Raw genomic sequence first — 25951 nt, 5'->3', positions numbered from 1 at the left:
CACTGGACTGACTATCTGAATAAAACCCTGAGCCTATTGACAGTAATGAGAGCATGAGTCACTAAAATAGTGAAGAAATGCACAGTGGTGTAAATTTAAATATTTATTAGAAATATATATGCGAAAGAGAGCTTTCGAGAACCGGCTTGACTCTCCTTCTCGAGCAGGTTTTCTAAAGCTCTCGTTTATGTGTATATTTCTATATATTTACATTTACACCACTGTGGATTTCTTCCTGCTATTATTATTATTATTATTATTATTATTATTATTATTATTATTATTATTATTATTATTATTCAACAACTCTAGCCTCAAAGAAGGTCTTCATTTTTATTATTATTATTTATTATTATTATTATTATTATTATTATTATTATTATTATTATTATTATTATTATTATTATTATTATTATTTGCGCTGTTTAATTATTAGTAGATTCAATGGAAGAATCGAAATCTGCCATTAAACTATAGACACGATGCGGACATTCGCAATAAATCTTTTAGTTTTCCAAATCACGTGAGACTAGTTGGAGTTCTGTTAAACTTTTTCTACAGAATTCCAATCCAAAATTGTTCACGATATTCATTCCGTTGGAATGTTAATTCATCAGCTTGTTAATACTTTGTAAACTAACACATTCAATTTATTTTGCAGTTACATGTAGCTGTTTTCAGATATTTTTTCACTTATGTAATTTGCCAGGCGAATTGTTTTGGATAATTGAATACTTGTAAACGCGTAACTGTTCCCTGTTCTTTATATGCCCTTCAGTTTTACATATTTTTCCTGCCTATTTTCATTGGTTTAGTATTCCAAGAGTTGAGAAGCACCCTTTTGGACGTCGATGCCAATTGGGACACCTTCCTTTCTTCACCTTTTTTTCCCCTTTATATCCAGATTCTTCCGGACGGTCACCTTTATCTCTTCCGTATAGATCAGGTGACTGAGAATCTGATATTCTCTCTCTCTCTCTCTCTTTCAAAAAAAAAAGGGGGGGTGGTAATATGGTAAATTTTATATAAAGGTCACATAAGTTATCTTGTGTAGGCAAAGAAATAAAAGATTTGCCGCTTTCATATGTATAAAATGCAAGTGAACATAGGTGGGGTCAGTTCTAGTATGCAGAAATAGATTCATGTGTATCTTCTAATTTCTGTAAATGATTGCTCGATGTTACACCGAACAAGAAACTCGGTTTGCATCACCGCACGGTAACGTTGAGTTTTGTTTACCGTAGGAACCCCCAAAAATGTATTTCCACTGGTCGTTTTCTTTGGCAGCTACGCAACTCGTTTTCTTTGTGGGATGTTCAACATTATTGTATCAGTGACTTCAAGAAACGCTGAGAACGTCAACAAGAGTTGTCTCGCAATGTTGTATAAAGTCTTTTTTGGATGTTATTTTTTTTATTACCTTCTTTTTTATTCTAAAACGCTTGCAATCACTTGTAACTTGGCTAAGCAAGAATCCAAGGTTATTGAGCAAGTCAAGAGATAGTTATGGTTAATGATTTCGTATTTTAATTTTGTTTTTGATTACAAGGACATTGGCCCCAGAACCAGCTCATTTACTGCCCTCAGGGGGAGGGTTTGCGGATAACTTCAAGAGGCTGTATAAAATCCTTTGAATATATTTTAGGTCCATGCATGTTAAGATACGAAATGGCCCCAGTGCAGGAAGCCATCAAGATTAGAATTAATGGTGCCATGCTCAAGGTTTAATAGAATTGATTAGTATTTGGTTGCTACCTTTTTTGAAGTTATTTTCACCACTTTTATTTTTTTTTTACTAAAGTTTCTGAGTGGGTATTGTAATCTGTAGAAGCTTTGCTAGCAACTAAAGTCTTGTTCGGCTTGCTTCATATGAATGTGTTGAGTTTTTTTTTATCAATAATAATAATAATAATACAATAATAATAATAATAATAATAATAATAATAATAATAATAATAATAATAAATCTTGTAGTTCTCAAAGTATGAGATAGATGCATTAATGTACTGTAATCTGTAGGAGCTTTGTTAGCAACATTCCGTGTTTGATTTGCTTCATATGAATGTGCTGATTTTTTTTTTTATCAATAATATAATGATAATATTAATGAAATAGTTCTCATAGTATGATGCACGAGATGTTGCCTCTGCGGCTTTTAAATCAAGTTATCGCTGTTATCTGGAGTCCCTGTGTGCCTGGATGTCTGCTGTTTGCAGCCTGTCCTCCATATCGTGACCGTCAGCAGCTTCTGATGACGACCTTGTTTTCTTGGCATCTTGCCTCGTCTTGCGGAATTGTTGAAGGTTGGAGTGAGGCGAGAAGAATGTTGCTTCGAGGGAAAAGAAATTAAAGTAGAGGAAAATCCATAAACGGTATTTTCCCCTTTCGAGGTATAATGTATGGACTACATAATCTCAGTACTTTTTATTCTTAATGTCAGTTCAGTTGTATGATGGTTACCTTCGAGCAAAATTTAGAGTTTTTATATTTTTTGTCAGGGTTATTTTGAAGATTGGTTTTCATTTTTTTTTTTTTTTTTTGCTTACAAGGTGTTTGGCATTCAGACTTCTCATATATTCTCAATCCGAAATCTCTTATTTGGGATTCTATTAAGACATTTTATTTTCCGATATTCTCAATCCGTTTTTTCTGTGTATACTTCTCAGTCCGAATTCTTGATACGTCTGGTTGATCTTGTGTTGCAAATGCAACGGGGGTGAACATACTTGGAAGTATTCTTAAAAGCGGTGACGTTAAGTCGGCCGTATGTACAGCATATGTATGCTTTCCTAATATATAGACAAAGACTTACTCTTGGTTTTAGGGCGAAATTATAATCTGTCGCTGCTTGGGTCATATTATTCAGACTGTTGAAAAAACAATGTCAGCTTTTCTTATCTGGACTTGAGACCAGCATGAATGTACATACTCAGAGCAGAGTTTTAATGTAATTTTTTGTTTATTTCGAAGAATCGTATTTTTATTTTTATGGACATTGGTGTTGGTTAGCACAGAAAAAGTCAATGAAATTATCCAAAAGTGAACGAAGAGTCCCTTAACTTCAATACTATTAAGTGTATGCATACAAACTAAGTATAATTATGGGATTCGAATGCAAGAGGAAGATCATTGTAAACTGAAAGATGTTAATTCGAAATTAACGTGAACTTGTTTTTAACATACACACGCGCTGGCTTGAGTGCATACATGCAGGGCAACTTCCCTCCGTCGTTGAGAATATATAACAGTTGTATATTCTGAGAGTTAGGGAAGTTGCCCTTCCTAAAGCGGTTTTGTGGATGTGTGTATGTGTGTATGTATGTATGTAATTTTTCAGGATACTCATTTTTCCTCTTAGAGTAGGCAGCACCAGTTTTTTTTTTTTTTTTGCATGTATCTTATGAGATGAGGTTGCTAGGCCCTTGCCGTATCATATGAATGTTGAAAAGGTATACCCCGACATTCGCACTTAGTGGTTTTCAATTATTGGTTGTGGCCATCCTTCATATAAACAATCTCTCTGACACTTATAATGTATACAGGCGAATTTGTACTTTCAAATACATACATGCATACATACCTATGCTCGTACATGCATACATACATATATGTTGCTTATCCCAAAGGCAGCTATTTCCTTAACATCATTAGTCTCATCGATTAATGACAAGCTGTCATCATTATCATCGATTGTAACCTAGTTATGATTAAACTTCCCCCTCTTTCATCGCTCCTCTACTCTCTCTCTCTCTCTCTCTCTCTCTCTCTCTCTCTCTCTCTCTCTCTCTCTCTCTCTCTCTCTCTCATCAGGTCTAGTTCATTCATTTTGAAAACTTTAGATGATCGATCCTTACATCTTGTATGTAAAGGAGGAGGGGGAGTGGGCCTACAGATGGTGTCTTTTGTTTACCTTGCTACGAGATGTCACGCGGTCATCCTCCCTCATATATTGATTACCACTCCTCTCCCCGTCCCCTCATCTCTCTCTCTCTCTCTCTCTCTCTCTCTCTCTCTCTCTCTCTCTCTCTCTCTCTCTCTCTCTCTCTGTTTGTTTGCGCGTAGGGCCGGGCAAGAGGCTCGTTATTGGATCCCAAGGACGTGAATTTTTTATTTTAGCATGTCATAGAACGAAAGAAAGGAGTACTGTGAGCTGAGTGAATAGAATGGTTGAGAGAGAGAGAGAGAGAGAGAGAGAGAGAGAGAGAGAGAGAGAGAGAGAGAGAACGGCAGAAAGAAATTGGTGGGTTGGTTTAGCAGTGGATATCTATACAGAAAATGTGGGATCTCTACTAACATTTCTTCGGGTGTTGATGTCATTCTCAGCTGTTCTGAAGCGAGCGGGCTGTTTTTGGGTATTTCGATGTGCGCCGGACGGCGACCAAAAACGGAACCAAAAGGAGGACATTTCACGATGAAATTAATAAAGGCTGGTAGGGTTTTTATATTAAGTAATTCGTGGTTGAATTGGAATAATTATTTAGAAAGGAACTAGCCTTGAATTTAATTGAGGCTGTATGGACGTCCCAGCCATTTTGGTGAGTTCATTAAATACCCTGCCCACTTTCTTAATCTAATTTATATAGTAATGTGTGTATGTAGCCCAGGTGTGATAGAAGGCCTTTGCGAGGCCTAATCCCGAAGGAGGTTTAAGCTTGCGTTCCGAGGCGGGAGATGGTAGCAGTCGGGAAATGTATGCAAATGGAGTTGGATGGCGAGAATATACGTTAGGGTTTTGGCCATTATGAAATTATGACAGGCATTTTATATTTAATGTGATGTGAGGACGTAACGTGAACGCTTCTTGACTGAATTTGCTTTTATTTCATGTTCAGTTGCTTGTTTTTCGGAGCAGGAAAGATAATCAGCCATGGTCACTTGAGGGCTTAGTACGCCTTCTTACGCCTACAGTCATAACTGTAGAAATGGCAAATGTACGCCTACAGTCATAGCTGTGTAGAAATGGCAAATACAGATAAATAAATGTTTACTCTCTCTCTCTCTCTCTCTCTCTCTCTCTCTCTCTCTCTCTCTCTCTCTCTCTCTCTCTCTCTCTCTCTCCTTTATTTACTATAATATATGAATGTAATGTTGAGTTGACAAGTTAGTAGTTACTTGTTTTGTAATTTAATATATCTAGTGTCATGTAATCTATTTAATACTTTCCAATTTCTTCACGAGACGACGAAGTGAAGGTGTTATTGAGCTATCGCAATTAATCCACCAAGGGCACGGAGACTGCCAAGACAGGAGCTGAAAGGCAGAGAAAAATTATCGAAGAATATTGAGAGGAAAAATAATGGAAAATTTAGTACTGTAATATGCCTGTCAGTTTGCTTGATAACTCACGCCTTTAGGATGTAATATTTTTGAAACGAAGAATTTTTTTTTTTTTTTTTGGTTCTAGAGAGTTTTCTTTCGGTTTAAACATTAGGTATGAGGACATATTCATTAGGACATACTAAAATTCCATTAAATTTCTTGGTATGCTTCTGAACAAAAGAAATGTCTGTATATGTTGTTGCCATGCGCATGAATCTGTTTATGCTGAATGTTGTGTGTGTATATATATATATATATATATATATATATATATATATATATATATATATATATATATATATATATATATATATATAGCATATATAAGTATCTCTATATAAAATGTGTTATAAAATTAAACGTTGAAACCTCTTACTGACTTGTACATGGGCCTCTCAATAACAGGAAAATATATATATCATCACAGGTATTAGTGAATTACTAAAAGTACCCCATTCAAACTGGATGGTCATTTCCTGGAGTTTACTATAAGCTACAGCTTATGATCCACTTGCTAATCTCCTTAAGGAACTTTCTGTTGTGCACTGGCTATCCTCCTTCCGTCCACTTATCTCTCTGGTCTCTCCATACTTCTTTTAAAACTCTCTCTCTCGAGGTCTATAAATTAACTCTCTCTCTCCCTCTCTTAGTCTCTCTCTCTCTCTCTTAATCTCTTTATTCTCTCTCTCTCTCTCTCTCTCTCCAAGAAAGTTTGTAACTTTTTGGAATAAAACATTAACACGTCCAGTTTGAATGGTCCCATTAGTAATATATATATATATATATATATATAGTACTATCGCAGGAGGACAAAAATGTATTTATGCCATGATTCCCTGTGGAATAATCATTTTGAACGTACCTGCCATGGGACATAAGCTTTTCCCCTTTACCGTATTGGCACTTATACTCTCTCTCTCTCTCTCTCTCTCTCTCCTCTCTCTCTCTCTCTCAACCATCCCATCCTGTATTTCCAGGAGGACAAAGGCCACTTATTGTCTCCATGGGACTGTTTGGCTAGAACTTTCCCAAGTCCTGAGAGGGGTTATTATTAGCTGTCGCCACCCGTCCAGTCCGTCTGTCTGTCAGTCAGACTTTGTGTCTGTTGAGTATCGATTGCGTATTCTAACGCCGTTGATAAACTCTTTCTCTCTCTCTCTCTCTCTCTCTCTCTCTCTCTCTCTCTCTCTCTCTCTCTCTCTCTCTCTCATTGATTATTCAGATGCTGTATATTGTATTTTAACACCTTGGCCAATGTATGGTAAAAATTTTTCTCTAATAATAAATTGGTGAGTCAGATGCCTGTTTTTAAATATTAAGCCTTTCACCAATATATATATGAGTAAATTCTCTCTATTTAAGTCAGGTTATCATTCATTTTAAACCTTAGACAGAAATGACAATCTTGAAATATATTTTTTTTAATTCCTATTCCTTCTCGTTTCGAAGGGAGAGCCGCGCCAAAGGTATGCCTTCAGCAGACGCTTCCTGAATAATAATCTCACTCTTGGGAGTCCTGATAGATGGCAGTTAAACGCAGACGTACTGTATAATTTATATTCTCGATGCTCTCTGCACTGCTGTCAGTATGAGGCTTTGACCTGTTGGTCCGTTATTGGATTATCGCTTTATTCTTATAATGTTTACTTTTGTCCGATCACGTGATGGTGTGTTTATGTTTTTCTGGTATTCGTTCACATGCAAGATTGCTGTATGTACAGTATATATATATATATATATATATATATAAAGAGTATATATATATATATAGTATATATATATAATACATATATATATAGATGTATATATATATATATATACATACATACATACTGTAAATTTACACACACAGACACACACACACACACATATATATATATATATATATATATATATATATATATATATATATATATTATATATATATATGTATGTATGTGTGTGTGGGATAGGTGTGCACATAACTTTTGTTCTTCATTCTCAGGCATAAATTGTTTGCATACAGCTACGTACGTACGTCTATGAAAATCGGTCTGATTTGAATGTCCTTTATATGATTGCAGGAAGAGCTTTTGGGGCGTCAGTGTCCTTCAGCCAGATGATTGTACGTTAATAGATTTACCTATGACCCCGTAACTTGTATGTTTTTGTTAAAATTTTACGTATGACCCCGTGACTTGCACGTTTATTTTGATGATATTTTATGTATGACCCCGTGACGTGTACGTTTATTTTATTATTTTACAAATGAGCAAGTAGCTTTTTCCGCTTAGTACAACCGCACCGGTTGAAATATGATGGCTCATGATTTGATTGACTGCGGACGTATGAGAAATTATTTTGCTATTCTGGTGGGGAAGGAGTCTTGCGAGTTAGGAATTTAGTTTTTCTGCTGGCGAGTGCAAGGAAAAACTCCCTCTTTCATTCTTTTAGTTTCTTTTGTTTTTCAATTTAAGTATTGTAGCAGGTAAATGGTTGGTAACATAAATCTGATGTCAGTAGTTTTTATTTTCTTGTTTAACTTTTCACAGCAAAATGTGTTGATAGGTCTGATATACTTGATGATTTGTATTGTATGTGCGTGTGGGGAATTTTCCCTCTAGATTATATAATCCGTTGATATGTGTGATATATTTGGTGATTTGTATTGTTTGTGTGTATGTGTGTATGTGTAAGGAATTTTCCCCCTAGATTATAATCCGTTACGCTCCTGCCCCTCCCAAAAGGAAAGGTGAACTTGCATCCTGCCAGGCCTCGCGGTCTGTGCATTGTATCCCAAATGTCAAGATTGTGCCTTGATATACAAAGCACTCGTTTGTACATGACGGGCATTAATCCTCTCCACTCTCCTTCCCACTGTCACATCCATTATTCAGCTAACCTTAAAACTTTCTCGGATTTATTGGCTGCTGCATGCATATATATATATATATATATATATATATATATATATATATATATATATATATATATATATATATATATATATATATATATATATATATATATATATATATATATATATATATATATATATATATATATATATATATATATATATATATATATATATATAGTGCGTGTGTGTGTATGTGTATTTTTTTCCCTCATTATCGAAGACGGAATTATTCCGACTGGTTTGGGCCGGTTTGATTTCATTGCGCTCTGCAGAATTTTAAATATTCGGGATTATTTTTTTTATTTTTGTCTTTAAATTTTGAATTGCTCTGTGCCAATTTTAGACATGCGGGATTATTTGTTGATTTTTATTTTTCTGTCTTCGAATTGTTTCGTGTTCAAGTGAAATTTATTACATGCAAGCTGACTTTTAATTGTTTAGTGAGATATGATCTCCAAATTGTAGAAATATCCTCGCCTTCCTTTTGCTTTTCTTCAGACTTTAAGCTCCGTTCATTTTTCAGTATTTCCCCACTCAGATTTATACAGTATATTACTACGACCTGTAATTAGCGAAATATTCGTGTCTGTATTTTAATAAAATAGTTCCGTTTTCAAAGATTTTCCAGTGTTGCGTTTGTTTTGTTGTTATTCATACGTTCATGGAACTACGACCTCTATAACGGTCGAGCAGATCGATATTACATATTGGTTTAATTCTTTTATGCCACTCGACGGAACACCTTTATTTTCACATATCGAGTATTTGTAGTGCGTGTACGCTGCTATAGAACTCTTCCTCCCCTCCTCTCCCCCCCCACCCCAACCACCTTTCCCCTTTTCCTTTTGTGAGAGCAGCGCACGTGTTTAGCCATACGTACTTTACCCTCGTAGCCGTGCGCGATGCACGTGGCCTGCCGTCATTGAGCCGAACCGGTCTTTTATTTTTTATATTTTTGTGCGAGCGAGTTTTTTTTTGGGGGGGGGTGGTTGGGGGTTGGGAGGGGAAGAATGCGGATGTACTGGGATTATTATTATTTATAGGGATGTCATGTAAGTGGAATGCCTTTTTAATTGCTTTGGGAGATAGGAAGGGTAAATGTCATGTCGCTTTTCGGCATAGTATCGGGTTACTCTCAATAATAATAATACGCGTTCAGTGGTCGTTCATGACTAAGCTGCTGACGTCAAGAGTGCGTGAAAACGTCGGTATTCAGTTCAGGAAGGAATAATGTCCACAATTTATATTTACTCATCCGTGTATTTGAGCTGCATATCCTAAAAATAAATGCGCAGTAGCAGTACATAGCAGCATTGTCAGTTCTTCGTTCAAATCCGATATGAAAACATATTTCAGTGTTGCGTCTGTTTTCCTTAGCAAGGCCAATGTTCTGGGTCATGGGCTGTTAGGTCTGTGATTGATTGATTTGTGGCTCTTAAAGCTGGCGTCACAACATCTAGGTTATTAACGCCGTAATGAAATTAAGTAGGAAATTACAAAGATAAATAGGTTTCAAAGGAGTCTCAGATAAGAAATATATATATATATATATATATATATATATTTTTTTATATATTTTTTTTTTTTTATATGAGATTCCTTTTGAAACGTATTTATTTCTGTCACACACACACACACACACACATACATATATATATATATATATATATATATATATATATATATATATATATATATATATATATATATATAATTTCTTATATGAGAATCCTTTGAAACTTATTTATTTCTGTCATATATATATATATATATATATATATATATATATATATATATATATATATACACATATATACATACATACATACATACATACATACATACATACATACATACATACATAAATATAATCATATCTTTAAAACATATATATAATATACATACATACACATATGATATCTGTAAAACATGTATAATATACATACATTCACACACTCGTACTGTATATGTGTATATATATATTTAAATATTATTTAGGAGGCCCGCCTCCGTGAGGATTGTGACGTCTACTACATATAAGCAGTCAGTCAGTCTTCGAAATCTCATCTCCGTCTGATCACCAGATGCCCTCGTGGGAAATAAAGAAGAGAAATCAATCTAGGGTACGTGCAGGTGTTACTCTCATGAACGGATTGCCTTGTTAGCATCTGTATTGTTGGCTGTGCTCGGGTTGGTTTTGGGCGGGAGGGGGAAGGGGACCACATTATGCATGAATGGCCACATAACTTTTGTTTTTGTGACGCTTTATGTTTATTGAATAAAAAAAATGAGAGTAGTTTTATTGGCCATTCCTTTACAATAAACATTGAATAAAAGATTCGTGTAAAGATATGTCTTACCACAGCTTTTAGTTTTGATTATGAATGATTTCAGAAGTGAAAATTTGGGCAAGTTAAAGATGGACAGCTGAGTGGGAAAAGATCAAAGGAGGAAATTAAATAAAAGGCTAAAGGAAGTGCATTTGGGGCCGAAGGAATGCTGATAAGAACTGGTATTACCTACGGTGTGCCTTTTACGATACAGTGTAGGGGATTTGGAAGTCGTCGATTTTTGTGTGCTGTTCTTATCATTATTATTGTTATTTTTATTAAAAGGTTATCATCTAACCTATCAAGCGTCAGTACCCCGAAGTGGGGTAGTACCACCAGTGCGCTAATTGTGGTACACTGTAGGCATTACTGATGTTTGTTTGCAGCGTCCCTTCTGCTCTTAGCTGCGCCCACTTTGTAGCCTTTTACTCTACCGTCGATTTTTGTACATGCTGTTCTTAGCATCATTATTATTATTTTATTATTATTAAAAGGTTATCATCTAACCTATCAAGCTTCAGTACCCCCAAAGAGGGGTAGTAGAATCAGTGCACTAAATGTGGTGCACTGTAGGCATTACTAGCGTTTGTTTGCAGCGTCCCTTCTGCTCTTAGCTACGCCCACTTTTTAGCCATTTACTCTGCCTCCGTTCCCGTTTCCATTCTTTCACCTTGCCTCCTCTCCAGCACTGATTGGGTGAAAGTGCCTTGGCTCTGCAACCCAGTTCCCATAAATAATCAAGAGGCTTGACTCCTCGATGGCTCGGTCGGTAGAACAGCAGACTCGGACTTCATAAGAAGTCTGTGTCGCGGGTTCAAATCCGCAGCCGGCCGGTCAGAGGGCAGACACTTTGCTATCCGTGTAGACACCCCGGGATTATGTATGTAATCAACGGATAGGTTTGCTGAAAGCAAATGGGTGTTACAGACTAATATACACACAAACAAAGCCACTCCAACATCTTCTAAAAACATAACAGACGCCTTACACGTCTCGAACTGTCGGCCTAAACCGCTCACGTCTCCTCGCTGCTAGGGGAAAGGGAGCTGGGGATTTGGCACGATACATATACACATGTGCTACCGGGGTCTAAGCGATGTCAGGCAGGGCAGCCGATCGAGGCTACGGCCTACCCCAACGCCAAATCAAAGTCCTTCAAAAGAAGGCATCGTGCTTACCCCATATGAAAAATGGGAAAAAGCACGTTAAACGAAGAAGAAGAAGAAGAATCAAGAACCTTCACTATATGGAATACCCATTTATAAAGAATAAAACTTAAGAATGAAGTAGGCAGCGGATAAAGCGAAACTGCATTTTTACACTTTGAAAGATGGCTTGCCCTAAGTAATTGAATTCAGCTCGGGTTCGCTTGGTCTGGCAAGCGTTATCGAATTGCTCAAACGAATGTCTTGTGTCTTTCTGAATGTTGCTACTAGGTTATAGCATGCAGTTCGGCCTTTGTGGTTTCTGGCCTTGTTTGTATTGGTAATAGCTCGATCAGGTGGTTTACTAATGTGTTGTTTTTTGTGTGTGTTTGCTCTCTGAAAAGCATATGCCCGCATCGTGTGTCTGACTGAATATTTCCAGGATGGTGGCTACTGACTTAAGTGAGCGTGTGTTTTGGCCTTGAATGTCAATAATAATGATTGTTTGGAAGAGGAATAAATATTTAAAAGAAATGGATGTATATTTGGAAAAGGAATACTTATATAAAAGAGATGGATGTATATTTGGATGGAAATTAATATATAAAAAAATAATGGGTTTATATCTGGAAGAGGAATAAATATATAAAAAATTATGGGTGTATATCTGGAAGAGGAATAAATATATAAAAAATAATGGGTTTATCTCTGGAAGAGGGATAGATATAGGAAAAAAATAATGGGTGAATAAACATTGAGGGACCACTGATAAAAAAGGCATTATCAATCGTTTGTTCTTACGTTATTATGTTCTTTCAAGAACAAAATGCCTGCATATCTTAGATTCCAGACCAGATTTCACCGTAAATAGGTTGAAGGTCTCGTTCCTAAGTCAAGGATGACAGGAATTTCCTGTTAATCCGAATGTTATATATATGTGGAGACGTAGGTGGTGGTGAAAGAAATCATTGCAAAATGGAAGGGTTCTTCTCGGATCTGACATGAATTATTTTACAGAGTAAAATATGTAAAATATACTAGTTTAAAAAATTTGGATTCTAAGGTTACTCTAGACAGTATGTTAGTTGACGCATTTGAAATATTAAGCACATTCAAGAATTGTCATGAGGCATTGTACATTATTGTCTTTTTTTGTAGCTTTAAGCTGAACTTAATGCGAATATGGATTTTTTGATGAGATGCCTTTCACTTTGCATTGTCACCTTCAGAGAGAGAGAGAGAGAGAGAGAGAGAGAGAGAGAGAGAGAGAGAGAGAAGGGCGGGAGAGGGACCAGCCTTTTGCATATAAATGAATTTTGTTTTAACAAGAACCCTTCACATGCAGATGTTTTTCCAATAGGACAGCACACACCAACAAAATAAAAATGGACAGAGATTTCTGCATTGTGGTCGCATTTGGGTGCTTCATCTTCCGATGTTGAAATATAGCTGGATGTTTAGATGCAGGTGATCTAACAAAGTTTTTAATCTCCCATATACTTACTTAATCCTTCTCCTATCCTATTCCTATAGAATCCTCCTACACTATTCCCACGCGCCCCTTTCCTTATGTTCAACCCAATACCCATGCAGAACCCCTACCCCATTTTAACCTATCACATTCACGTGCATACTGCATATTCCCCTCTGGTCCAAATTTCTCTCTCTCTCTCTCTCTCTCTCTCTCTCTCTCTCTCTCTCTCTCTCTCTCTCTCTCTCTGCCCGTTAGTCCCTTACCCTATTATGATCTTGATCCCTTTTTATTTCAGTTGCCCAAATTAGGGTATCGTTCCCTACAGTAAAAGGCAATGATTAAATGTAATTTGATCGGTGGGAGAGAGAAGATATATTGATTTCTCTCTCTCTCTCTCTCTCTCTCTCTCTCTCTCTCTCTCTCTCTCTCTCTCTCTCTCTCTCTCTGATATTGATGCTGATTAAAAATATTCTGATTATATTTTAGGCCTTTGACAGTAAACGAATTTTTATGGATCATAAGGTAAATATTGGGAGGTAAATCCACTCTCTCTCTCTCTCTCTCTCTCTCTCTCTCTCTCTCTCTCTCTCTCTCTCTCTCTCTCTCTCTCTCTGATACTAATGCTGATTAAAATTTTTTTGTCCCTTTGATATTAAACGGATTTTGATGGCTAGGAACGCAAATAGTTCTCTCTCTCTCTCTCTCTCTCTCTCTCTCTCTCTCTCTCTCTCTCTCTCTCTCTCTCTCTCTCTCTCTGATATTGGTGTTGATGAAAATCAATTTTTTATTCTTTTGAATGTAAACGAATTTTGATGGATACGAACGCCAATGATGCGCTCTCTCTCTCTCTCTCTCTCTCTCTCTCTCTCTTTGATGTATTGCGCCAATGAAAAGCTTTGTGTTCGCTCCACCGAATCTTTTATGGGTTAGTAGTAACACCAAAACGTCCCCTTTTCCCTCTCCTCCCTCCTACATTCCTTCCTCCCTTCCCCCCTCCATCCCCTTCCATATGTCATGGTTATCGCTATTACATTACCCCCTTCTCCTCCCCCCCTCCACAAACTCCCTTACAGCCCCTACAACAACCACACTATGACTACGGCTATCGCCACTGCTACTAGTGCCCAAGCTACTGCCAACCCCCGCCCCCTTCCACTGTAGTTTCCGTTTATCGTCGATAAAATCGATCGATTAATTTCGGCGTGTGGACACTGCTGTGCGAGTTCCTTGCTGGTGGTGTGTTTTTACGACGTTCGGTGTAGCACTTTGCCTTGCTTTGGTTTTTGTTTTATTACGTCGTTTTTGTTGTTTTGTTTTATGGTTTTGTTTGTTGTTTATTTTTCGTTTCAATTTGCCTTGCAATTTTATTTCGTTAGTGATGATTTGACAGAAGAAGTTTTATGCATTTTGTTGTTTTTTTTTCGGTCGTTCATTGTGATTCGACAGTTTCATTTTATTTGGGGTAAGATTGTTTCATGGGCATTTGACAGTTATAATTCTGAGAGTTTTATTAATGGTAATTTTACACACTGCCACGAAATTGGAGTATATCTGTGTCCTTGGGCATTTGGCAGTTTCATTTAATAGGGGATGTTAATTTCATACCGTCAGCAACTGCGTTCATGTGCTTATTGTTTATATGTATAGTTATATTTTCTATTGCAGCATTTGTTGTATGATCGTGTGGTTGATTTAATTTTGTGTTTTTTCTGAATTTTGGGAATTATTTATATTAAAGTTGTCTGCAACAATTGCAGGCTTTCAGTGACCAATTTCTGATGTTTTCAACTTCGTAACAAAAGGTTCACAATTATTGTTTATTTTATAGTGTTCAACTTCGTAACAAAAGGTTCACTATTATTGTTTATCTTATAGACCTATATTTATGCTATGAGGGTTTATTATTTCTGTTTGTGTTATATTTCTGTCTTAGAATACCTCCGACGTACTGTGATATATTTCTGTCTTAGAATACCTCCGACCTTCATCAGAGTATGCTCCTTAGCCTGAGCATGATACCCCACGTGATAAATTTAACCTTGCGAGTTAAGGAACGGAGGAACGCCCACCGTTGACGTCAGGTCCGTGTCAGCGGGCGGGAGTAGCTAAATTAGCTGTACTATCAGAGTGGCCATGCGCTTCCGTCACGGAGAAAAAGGTTAATAGCTTAACCTGGTGTCGGGTCGCGACACGCGAGGCCAGCTCGGGCGGCTGCACTCTCTGTCTCTCTCTCTCTCTCTCTCTCTCTCTCTCTCTCTCTCTCTCTCTCTCTCTGGAAGCGAGGTTTTGACCTAACATTTGAATTTGACTTTTTCCTCTGAAAGTTAAGTTTTGATCGAAAATTTCTCTCTCTCTCTCTCTCTCTCTCTCTCTCTCTCTCTCTCTCTCTCTCTCTCTCTCTCTCTCTCTCTTTGGAAATGAAATTTAGATCGAACACCTCTCACTCCCTCTGGAAATGAAGTTTTGATCGAGTACTTTCATTTGGCTCTCTCTCTCTCTCTCTCTCTCTCTCTCTCTCTCTCTCTCTCTCTCTGCTCATTACTTTTAATTGCCGCAGTTCTGTAAATTATTGGTAATGGCATTGATACGGAGTTACGTCGTGTATATATGTACGCTGTAAGGGTATTTGTTTTTATGTTGGTTTTCGTTATTTTGAATGTGATATTTACGGAGCTTTATGAAAGGGGGAACTTTGTTACTGGGCTTTAGAAGACGGTAATAATAATAATAATACATAATTTTTAATGGCGTGTAAAGGTAACAGTACACTTTAATACGTGCAAATTCGTGTGGTGTGAAAAGAGGGCATAGATTTGGAGTTCCCATGGCCGGTATTTGCGGAATCACATATTTTTGATAAGTGATAGTGAGGAAAGCATTCAGAGGCTGGTGAAAGAAAATGTTTGTGAGTAAGGGAAGGATGTAATGATGTTTTTGAAAAGTAAGAGAAGGATGTGGTGATGTTTTTGAAAAGTGAGAGAAGGATGGGGTGATGTTTTTGAAAAGTAAGAGAAGGATGGGTTGATGTTTTTGAAAAGTGAGAGAAGGATGGGGTGATGTTTTTGAAATGTAAGAGAAGGATGGGGTGATGTTTTTGAAAAGTGAGAGAGGGATGGGGTGATGTTTTTGAAAAGTGAGAGAAGGATGGGGTGATGTTTTTGAAAAGTAAGAGAGGAATGGGGTGATGTTTTTGAAAAGTAAGAAAAGGATGGGGTGATGTTTTTGAAGCAGTAGCAAATGAGAGGCAGGACGGCGGTGCGATCGATTTTAGCGTAGGTGATTGGAGACTGGAATTCTTAATTAAATGCCGAAAACAAAGACGTTTCCTTGAGTGCAGATTCCAGAGAGGCATAGAGTACCTTGCAAGAAGTGTGTGATAAAGTAGACTCTTCCCTAGAGGTATGAAACCTGCAGAAAATGAAGTTTTTTTTTTTTTAATCGCTGTCTGTGAATTGTAAGTTAAACAGTATCCTTTGGAAAGTTAGTGTGACATATATATATATATATATATATATATATATATATATATATATATATATATATATATAAATATATTAATTTATATATATGTGTGTGTGTGTGGTTGTGGTTGTATGTATACTATATATATATATATATATATATATATATATATATATATATATATATATATATATATATATATATATATATATATATAAAAGTAACTGAAGAGTGGTTTGGTCATGTAGAGAATATGGTTGATGGAGAGGGAGAGCAAGAATGGCCTGATTTGATAGAGTAGGGTTGTTTTTAGCAAGAGAAGAGGCTATTGATGCAATGTGGGGTTTTACATGATGTTTATGAGCATTTCTAGAATAATGGAGCGTATATTTACTTTTTGTTTTTTCCACAGCTTTTTCTGGAAGCCCTCAAACTTTATAGGAAACGGCTTTTGCCTAAATAAAATTATTGCCACCAAATAAAATGATCAATTCTGAATAAAATTATTAATTTTGACACAGGTTTTGGTATGGCATCCCCAAAACATAATTCCCTCCCAATGCTGTAATTTGATTGGAGCAAATGGACAGGAAACGAAATGAAATGTCATTTTTATTTACGTAGCGGTTGGCGGGATTGAAGTGTTTGACAGTTCAATGGGACTGTTGCTCTGGCAGAGAGAGAGAGAGAGAGAGAGAGAGAGAGAGAGAGAGAGAGAGAGAGAGAGAGAGAGAGAGAAGGGGAAAAAGTGGGTGAATGTTTTGTTTTAATGGTTTTAAATGTCATTCTATTGCCACGACTGGTGTGGGACACCGGTGTATTTTCAAATGGCAGAGAAATTTAATTGTCTAATCATTGTTTTTTATTTTTTCTGGTAAACGACTCATGTCCATTCCATTTTCGAAAAGTGGAAACAAAAATTAAAATGGGAAAATAGTGAATGAAGAAATTGCGTACGTTATGTTTTTCCAGGGTATGTTTGCGTGTGCAAAATATTGTATTTAATAAATAGCATTAAAGGATAGCAATTGTATATTATAAATGTTTTCCGGGTTATATTTACATGAAAAATGTATTTAATAAATAGCATTTAAGGATAATTGAAATTTACCATTCGTACTAAGGTTTTATAGGTTTTTATATGGAATCAGTTTTTATTGTCAAATAACAGTGTGAGAATTTCCTCGCAATTAATGCTCTCTCTCTCTCTCTCTCTCTCTCTCTCTCTCTCTCTCTCTCTCTCTCTCTCTCTCTCTCTCTCTCTCTCTCCCCCCATCCCAAGTTTTAGTAGTTTGTAGAGCTTCACAGTAACTCCGATTGCAGAGATTGAGAGCAATTGAGGATAGTTGGAAAGATTACGATCAAATCAGGATACGGGAAGAGTTGAATCAAATTGGGATGCAAACATTTATTTCAAAATAGCCCTGAGAAGTAGATTAACTGTTATTAAGGACGTAATGAATTACTGATAGGACAGTGACAAAACAGCATTAACCTTGGGCATGAAATTTTTAGATACTTTAGTCATAGAAGTGATTATATATTTGGCAAATCACTTATGAAACCTTTTTGGTGAAAAGGGAAGGTATAGACACTTATATTTCCTGGAACGTTTTCCATTGAACTGGTTATATCTAATTGAGAAAATCATTTAGAAAACTGGGCACTCAACCCTTCTCTTTAATCCGGAATCAGGCTGTGCCGTACTCCGAACTACAGAGAAGAATCACGTACAACCAAAGAGCATGCGCGTCAGCGTGTTTAAGCCCGGTCTCAAACATCTCCCCGTCTGGCAGAATAGACGCCGGCTCTTAGCACTTGAAATATTGGACCCAGTGGCTGAAGGAGGCGCTGCTGCCACTTGTTTGCGCAGATGTGAGCCATAACAAGGTCATTTATCTTGATCAGCAGACCCTAGGACCCTGTTGCAAATGTCTGTTATGGTTCGTTTTGGGGAGTTTACAAGACCGGACTGGAGAGAGAGAGAGAGAGAGAGAGAGAGAGAGAGAGAGAGAGAGAGAGAGAGAGAGAGAGAGGAGAATAATGTGAATTTAGTCAGCTCTTGACTGATGAGAGCCACCGATAAACCTTTGTTCAGGAGAAAACTCATAATGTTGGTGACTGTCCTCGAGATTTTGTGAAGGGGTAGGTCAAAGACTAACGAAGAATTTTATTAGAGGGTTAGATTAGTCCTTCCGGAAATGGTTGGAGATTAATAATAATAATAATAATAATAATAATAATAATAATAATAATAATAATAATAATAATAATAATAATAATAATAATAATCATCATCATCATCATCATCATCAATGATTGTTATAACTTATTATTATTATTATTATTATTATTATTATTATTATTATTATTATTATTATTATTTATTATTATTATTTATCTTGATCAGCAGACCCTAGGACCCTGTTGCAAATGTCTGTTATGGTTCGTTTTGAGGAGTTTAGAAGACTGGACTAAGAGAGAGAGAGAGAGAGAGAGAGAGAGAGAGAGAGAGAGAGAGAGAGAGAGAGAGAGAATAAAAGCGAAATTCGTCAGCTCACTAGTTAATCAAAAATGTTGATGACCATCCTTCAGATTTTTTTGATGGGATAGGTCATGGGCTAACGATCAGTTTGATGATTAGACTGCTTAGATCCAGAGATGGGTGGATATAATTATTATACGCTTTTATTTAGATTGCTTTTTGGTCAGTTTGTTTGTCTTTTTCAAATCTTGTATCTCAATTTTCGACCTGTTCCCTTCGTCCGATGGACTTGAAATTTTGCGTGGTTACTCAGTTCCGGTGACAATACAACCTTACATGATCAGTAGGTCAGCAGTGACCTCTAGTGACCCTACAGTGACCTCTCCGAATATCTCAGGATTTGTGTGGAAACTCGGATTTTTCTCAATATCTGTCTCCGTAAATAACTCTACGGAATTTTCAAACCTCCTTTGGCTCGACAGGATATCAATTTCGTTGGATGCAATCATAAATCGGTTACAATTTCTGTCAAAACTAAAAAGTATAAAATAAAAGGCATTAAAAGAGCCATTTTTTAAAACACGCTTTTATTAAAATGCATCAAAAGAAAAATAATTTTTTTGACACCCAGGATTATGTTAACTTTTTAGTGCATTTTATAAAAGCGTGTTTTAAAGAATTGGTTTATTATTATTATTATTATTATTATTATTATTATTATTATTATTATTATTATTATTATTATTATTGGAGAAACAAATCCACAGTGATATATGGGTACAAATGTATTTAAAAGCTCACCATATAGATATATTTTCAGTTATATTTGTACCCATGCGTAACAGGATTTGTTTCTCCATTATAAGACTCATGCTACCATGAGAATTTTATTATTATTATTATTATTATTATTATTATTATTATTATTATTATTATTATTATTACTAATGCAATATACTCATGCATTGGTGAAGTATTTTTTATGTTTCGATCTTTGTTAGTTCGTTTCACAAGCTTATATTTTTATCCTCACCCTTCAAAAAAAATAAAACCCACTTGGTTTTATTGGCTGCAGTACATTCAATTTGGAACACTTGTGACCGGATGCCAGACACGTGCATTTTCGGAGAGTAGACAGTCTCTTTTCTCTCTCTCTCTCTCTCTCTCTCTCTCTCTCTCTCTCTCTCTCTCTCTCTCTCTCTCTCTCTCTCTCTCTCTCACAGAATTAATGCCGGGAAGGCTTTTGGAGGGATATCGATCACTGTCATTGCTGCTGAATTATATAGGAATTCTGAATTGCTGATTAAAGTGTAATTCATGTCTAGGTGGCTGCATTCAGCGTTTATCAGTTGAGGGGAATGTAGGCGTGAAGCCGTAAATTGTGACGTTCATTATGCATATTCACTTTTTTTTTATAAATATTTTAATGCTCTTTATAGAAAAAAATACGATTTACTTTTATTTATTATAGTTTCACATACCCAGAAATTGCTTCCTCCTTATATTCATGAAGTCTTTTTGGGGATGAGGCTGCAGTATCCACACTTTGCCCCGCGGAGTTAAAAGGGCTTAGTAGCCACGGTGTCTAGCATGTTTTGGATGGTCACCCATCCAAAACTTATCAGACCCAACGCTATTAAAAGTCGGTGATAGAACGAGCTTACCTGTTCTCAGCAAGCCTTTTCGGATGCTGTTGCAAGCCCCATACCTTTCTTTAACACTGGTCTTCCTTACCTGTTCTCAGCAAGCCTTTTGGGATGCTGTTGCGAGCCCCATACCTTTCTTTAACACTGGTTTTAGCTTCCACAGTCATTTAAGTACCAAGTAGCCCACGTAATTTTCTGCAAGGGTTAACGAACACGCAATGGGCTTCCCGATGTCCGTTCATCCGTCCTTCCTATCCCTCTGGTGAGAGAGAGAGAGAGAGAGAGAGAGAGAGAGAGAGAGAGGTACAAGTGTTTGCTATACTTAAATACCTGACCTTAATTAAACCACAGTTGAATGAATTTGCGTCACGCCTAATAACACGATCATTTTTCGTGTCTGCACCATAAAACCTAGTTCGTTTATGAACTATTTCGAGTAACCAGAAGTTTGTTCAGTAAGTATGGCAAGACTTTATTTCGAATTTCAATTTACCTTTTGCGTTCAGTCATTGTTTAAACAGAAAACGTGTCGAAAATTGAAATTTATAAAAAAATTAAAAAATTAAGTAACACTTAAGTCTCTCTCTCTCTCTCTCTCTCTCTCTCTCTCTCTCTCAGGTATTGCCTAATGTAAATTTTTTTATGTGTGGTGTTAACAGCTTCTCAAATTGCTTAGGTAGTTTGTTACAACTCTCTCTCTCTCTCTCTCTCTCTCTCTCTCTCTCTGGTATTGTCTAAGTATATTATATTTTTTATGTGTGGTGTTAACAGCTTCTCAAATTGCTTAGGTAGTTTGTTAAAACCTTTTCCGCTGTCATGTTTCTTCCTTGATTTTAAAAGATAAAACCCCATTGCTGGCATGAAGCATAACAACAGTATACTTTATGTTTTCCCGCCGGCTTATTATTATTATTATTATTTTTTTATATCTCAGTCATCCTATTCGACTGGGTGATAATTATAATGTGGGGTTCTGGGTTACATCCTTCCTCTGAATCCTGGAGCTATTTCGGCGTCTAGTTTTTCCAGGTTCTTTCTTGGGATCTTGGGATCGTGCCTAATGTTCCTATGATTATGGGTTCAATTTCCACTGGCATATCCCATATCCCTCTTATTTCTGTTTTCAGGTATTGATACTTACAAAGTTTTTCTCTTCCGTTCTCCTATACTCTGGTGTCCCATGGTGTTGCGACATCAATGAGTGATACTTTCTTCTTGATTTTGTCAAGCAGCGTCAAGTATGGTCTATTGGCACTTATCACCCTATCTGTTCTGATACCATAGTTTCAGAGGATCTTTGCCTGATCGTTTTCTATCACTCCCTCAGTTTGGTGTTCGTACCACTTAGTACTGCAAGGTAGCTGGTGTTTCTTGCACAGGCTCCAGTGGAGGGCTTTGGCTACTGAATCATGCCTCTTTTTGTATTGGTTCTGTCCAAGCGCCGGACATTCGCTGGCTGTAACAGTGATTTATGGTCTCGTCTTTCATTTGCACTTCCTGCATATGGGTGAGATGTTATTTCCATCTATTGTTCTTTGGACATATCTGGTTCTTAGGTCCTTATCTTGTGCCGCTGTAGCATTCTTTCTGGTTCCTTCTTGAGTTCTCCCCTCTGTAGCCATTTCCATAAACATTGCTGGCCAGCTCTTGAGTCTGTCTCATGTACTGTCCGTGCATTGGTTTGTTGTGCCAGTCCTCTGTTCTGTTTTTCATTCTCCTGTCTCTGTATATTTCCGGGTCGTCGTCTACTTTTATCGGTCCTTCTTCCCAAGCAATCTTTAGCCACTCGTCTTCACCGGTTTTCAGAGTCTCTGATATTGCCCCAGTGCTCTGCTCTCGATGTTGACGCAGTTCTCTATGCTTAGTAGACCTCTCCCTCCTTTTCGTGTTATGTACAGTCTGTCTGTATTTGCTCTTGGGTGTAGTGCTCTGTGTAATGTCATGTTTTCCTAGTTTTCTGGTGTATGCTGCGGAGGTGTGGATTATTATTATTATTATTATTATTTTTATTAAAAATAGAGCTACGCCCCTAAGGTGTTACTATCAGGAAAGCATGGTAGCACAGAAAAAGAAATTAAATGAACTATAAAAGAGGAACAAGGCTGAAAGTAAATGAGGATATCAAAGCAAAATAAAGGAAGTGAATGACATTTGAACTGTAATATTAGATTCATATTAAGCTTCTCAACAAATTTTTGTTAAATAGATCATGACGGGACTTAATTGGATATAACGATTTCATGCATTTGAAGTGTTTTATGTATTTTAGCAAATGTATACAAAAGATTTGCTTGGTGTGAATTGCTTGCGTGTTTGTGTAAGCGACTGTATGTCCACTCTCGTCTCTTGTGGTTATTGGCGTGCTTGTGACTACATAATTATGCACGTTTATGTGCTTGTATGTTTGTGTGTGTATATGCTTGTTCTGTACAACTTCTTGTGTACACTCGCATGTTTGTGTGTGTTGTGCAATTAGAACCTCAAAAGTTCAAGCGACGGTGCAATGCACTTATTCCCTAGGACAGTTCACCTTGTATTTTACTCATTTATAATTTTATCTATTTATATATTAATTTATTATTTGATCTTTTATTCTTTTCTATTGTATTCTGTAACTTCTTTCAAATGAACACCATATTCGTTGGAAGTTTGAATTTCAAGCTAGAGGCCTCAGTAGGCTTTTTCCATATGAATAGGGGTTTATCATCATCATCGTGATAATAATAATAATAATAATAATAATAATAATAATAATAATAATAATAATAATAATAATAATAATGATGATGATAATAATAATAATAATAATAAAGTAATCAATTAATAATAAAATAATAATAATAATAATAATAATAATAATAATAATAATATAATAATAATAATAAAATAAAATAATAATAATAATAATAATAATAATAATAATAATAATAATAATCCCTTCCTGTGGGTTTATAATATGCTTCCATGTTCTTCCGTGGAAACAAGATACGTGATATCCTTTCCTCAGAAAGTGGAGTCGCAGTCATGGTCATGGGAGTAATCACACAGGTGCGACATTGATTTAAGCCAAGAATAAAAGGATCGGTGGGAAGGGTCGCGCAATGTCAGGCTAATTATGACATTATTTGCGTTGCAAATTGCGGGAGGACGCTTAAATTTACCCGGGGTGCTGTCGTGTTTGAAGTAACTAGGAAAATGTTGGCGATAATGAAAGCTCTTTGTATGTAGACGTTGAGCTCTCTCTCTCTCTCTCTCTCTCTCTCTCTCTCTCTCTCTCTCTCTCTCTCTCTCTCTCTCTCTCTCATTTATGAACGTAATCATTACTTTGTAAATGTAGTTTTGAGTGAACATTAAAGCGAGTGCTCTCTCTCTCTCTCTCTCTCTCTCTCTCTCTCTCTCTCTCTCTCTCTCTCTCTCTCTCTCTCTCTCTCATTTATGAGCGTAATCATTACTTTGTAAATGTAGTTTTGAGTGAACATTAAAGTGAGTCTCTCTCTCTCTCTCTCTCTCTCTCTCTCTCTCTCTCTCTCTCTCTCTCTCTCTCTCTCTCTCTGTCTGTCTAATTTATGAATGTAATCATTACTTTGTAAATGTAGTTTTTGGTGCACATTAAAGTGGTGCTCTCTCTCTCTCTCTCTCTCTCTCTCTCTCTCTCTCTCTCTCTCTCTCTCTCTCTCTCTCAAACACACACACATACACGTTTGTAAACATGATCACTGCCCTGGAAATATAGTTGTGATTGGACAGTCTCTCTCTCTCTCTCTCTCTCTCTCTCTGATAAATAAATAAAATAAGTAAGTATTAGTCGTATTTCAGCAAATTAGTTTAGAAGAGAGATGGTATAGTGCAAACTTGAGCACCATCACCGAAATTAAGTAAAAAACCGAACATCTTCGTGACATTGGGTCAGTCCCTTAGCCTTGAAGGAGTCACGCTATACTCCTCCCCCTCCCCCTTAAATATCCACCACCTTGACCTTGAAAAGTGTTTTTTTATTTTTTACTTATCCTCATTTCCTATATTCCATTGTTATGGAGCCTCTTCAGTTTTTGTGTATTTGCTTTAGTGTTGAATTCCGAAAGCACTGTGATTAAGTGTTTTTGTTTGCAGTCAAGGTTAGAGGTTATATATTGGCTTTTGTTGTTTTTTATGACAGACGTTTTGTATCTGTTATTTGTGTTTTTTTAATATTTATGGATATACTTACTTATAAATGTATATTGTTCCATTGTTTCTGTTATTTTTTGATTGTACGTAACTATTACTCATCACTTGCCTATTTCTTCAATGTAATGTCATTTTATGCAATTATACGGTTTCAAGTTTCTTTTAAATTTTTTTAAATTTTAAATAACAGATTTAGAAGCAATATTCTCCAGGTCGTGTTTGTTTTTTGGTAGATGCAACTTTTAAGTGAGTTGGCGAGTAGTAGCATAGGTGGTTTGAACTCTACGACCTTCGTACATAAAAGGGGTGTAGTTAATATTATTGATTCGAAACGGTTCTCCAGGGCTGTTGTTATCATGTTGAAGAAGCTTTCATAGTATGGAACACTCCTTTTTGGACTGTCCAGTTTCTGCATAGGTTGCCATTTTGAGCTTTTTTATAATGATAATGATAATAATAATGAAATGGAATGCCTATGTGGGCTTTTTTGGGGACAGTGTAATTGTCGTCATTATGTATGCATATATATATATATATATATATATATATATATATATATATATATATTTATATCTTTATATATATATATATATATATATATATATATATATATTTATATATATATATATATATATATATATATATATATATATATATACATACATACATATATATATATACATACATACATACATACATACATACATACATACATATAAGTACCATTTACATCTCTGTAATATCGCACGACAGAAAATCGTGTTCATGTAACTAGAATGAAAACCTTTTATTTTTTATATAACTTAGGTGTAGGTTAGTTTTAATCTTGAGGAGTCATGCAAGGAAATAATTCCTTAACATTTTAATTAGGATGTCCTCTATGCTATTCCGTCGTAAGAATGTAATTCAAAACTTGGATTAATCGCTTCCATTTGAATATGCTCTCACGTTTCCATTTCCTATTTCTGATTTTTCTCTTTTTTTTTTCTTTACTTTTTCCTTCTTTCTTCCAGTTCCCTTTATC

The 25951-nt window shown here is 36.1% G+C and overlaps 1 protein-coding gene across 6 annotated transcripts in view; it reads left to right on the top strand.

The window, feature by feature from the left end:
- The window catches only part of fwd (phosphatidylinositol 4-kinase beta fwd), a 428358-nt gene that overhangs the window by 53386 nt on the left and 349021 nt on the right, over nucleotides 1-25951 (top strand). The window lies entirely within an intron of this gene.

The sequence above is a fragment of the Macrobrachium rosenbergii genome, chromosome 1 (genome assembly GCF_040412425.1).
Source record: "Macrobrachium rosenbergii isolate ZJJX-2024 chromosome 1, ASM4041242v1, whole genome shotgun sequence".
Lineage (NCBI taxonomy): Eukaryota > Metazoa > Arthropoda > Malacostraca > Decapoda > Palaemonidae > Macrobrachium > Macrobrachium rosenbergii.
This window is presented reverse-complemented; position numbering and strand designations above follow the sequence as displayed.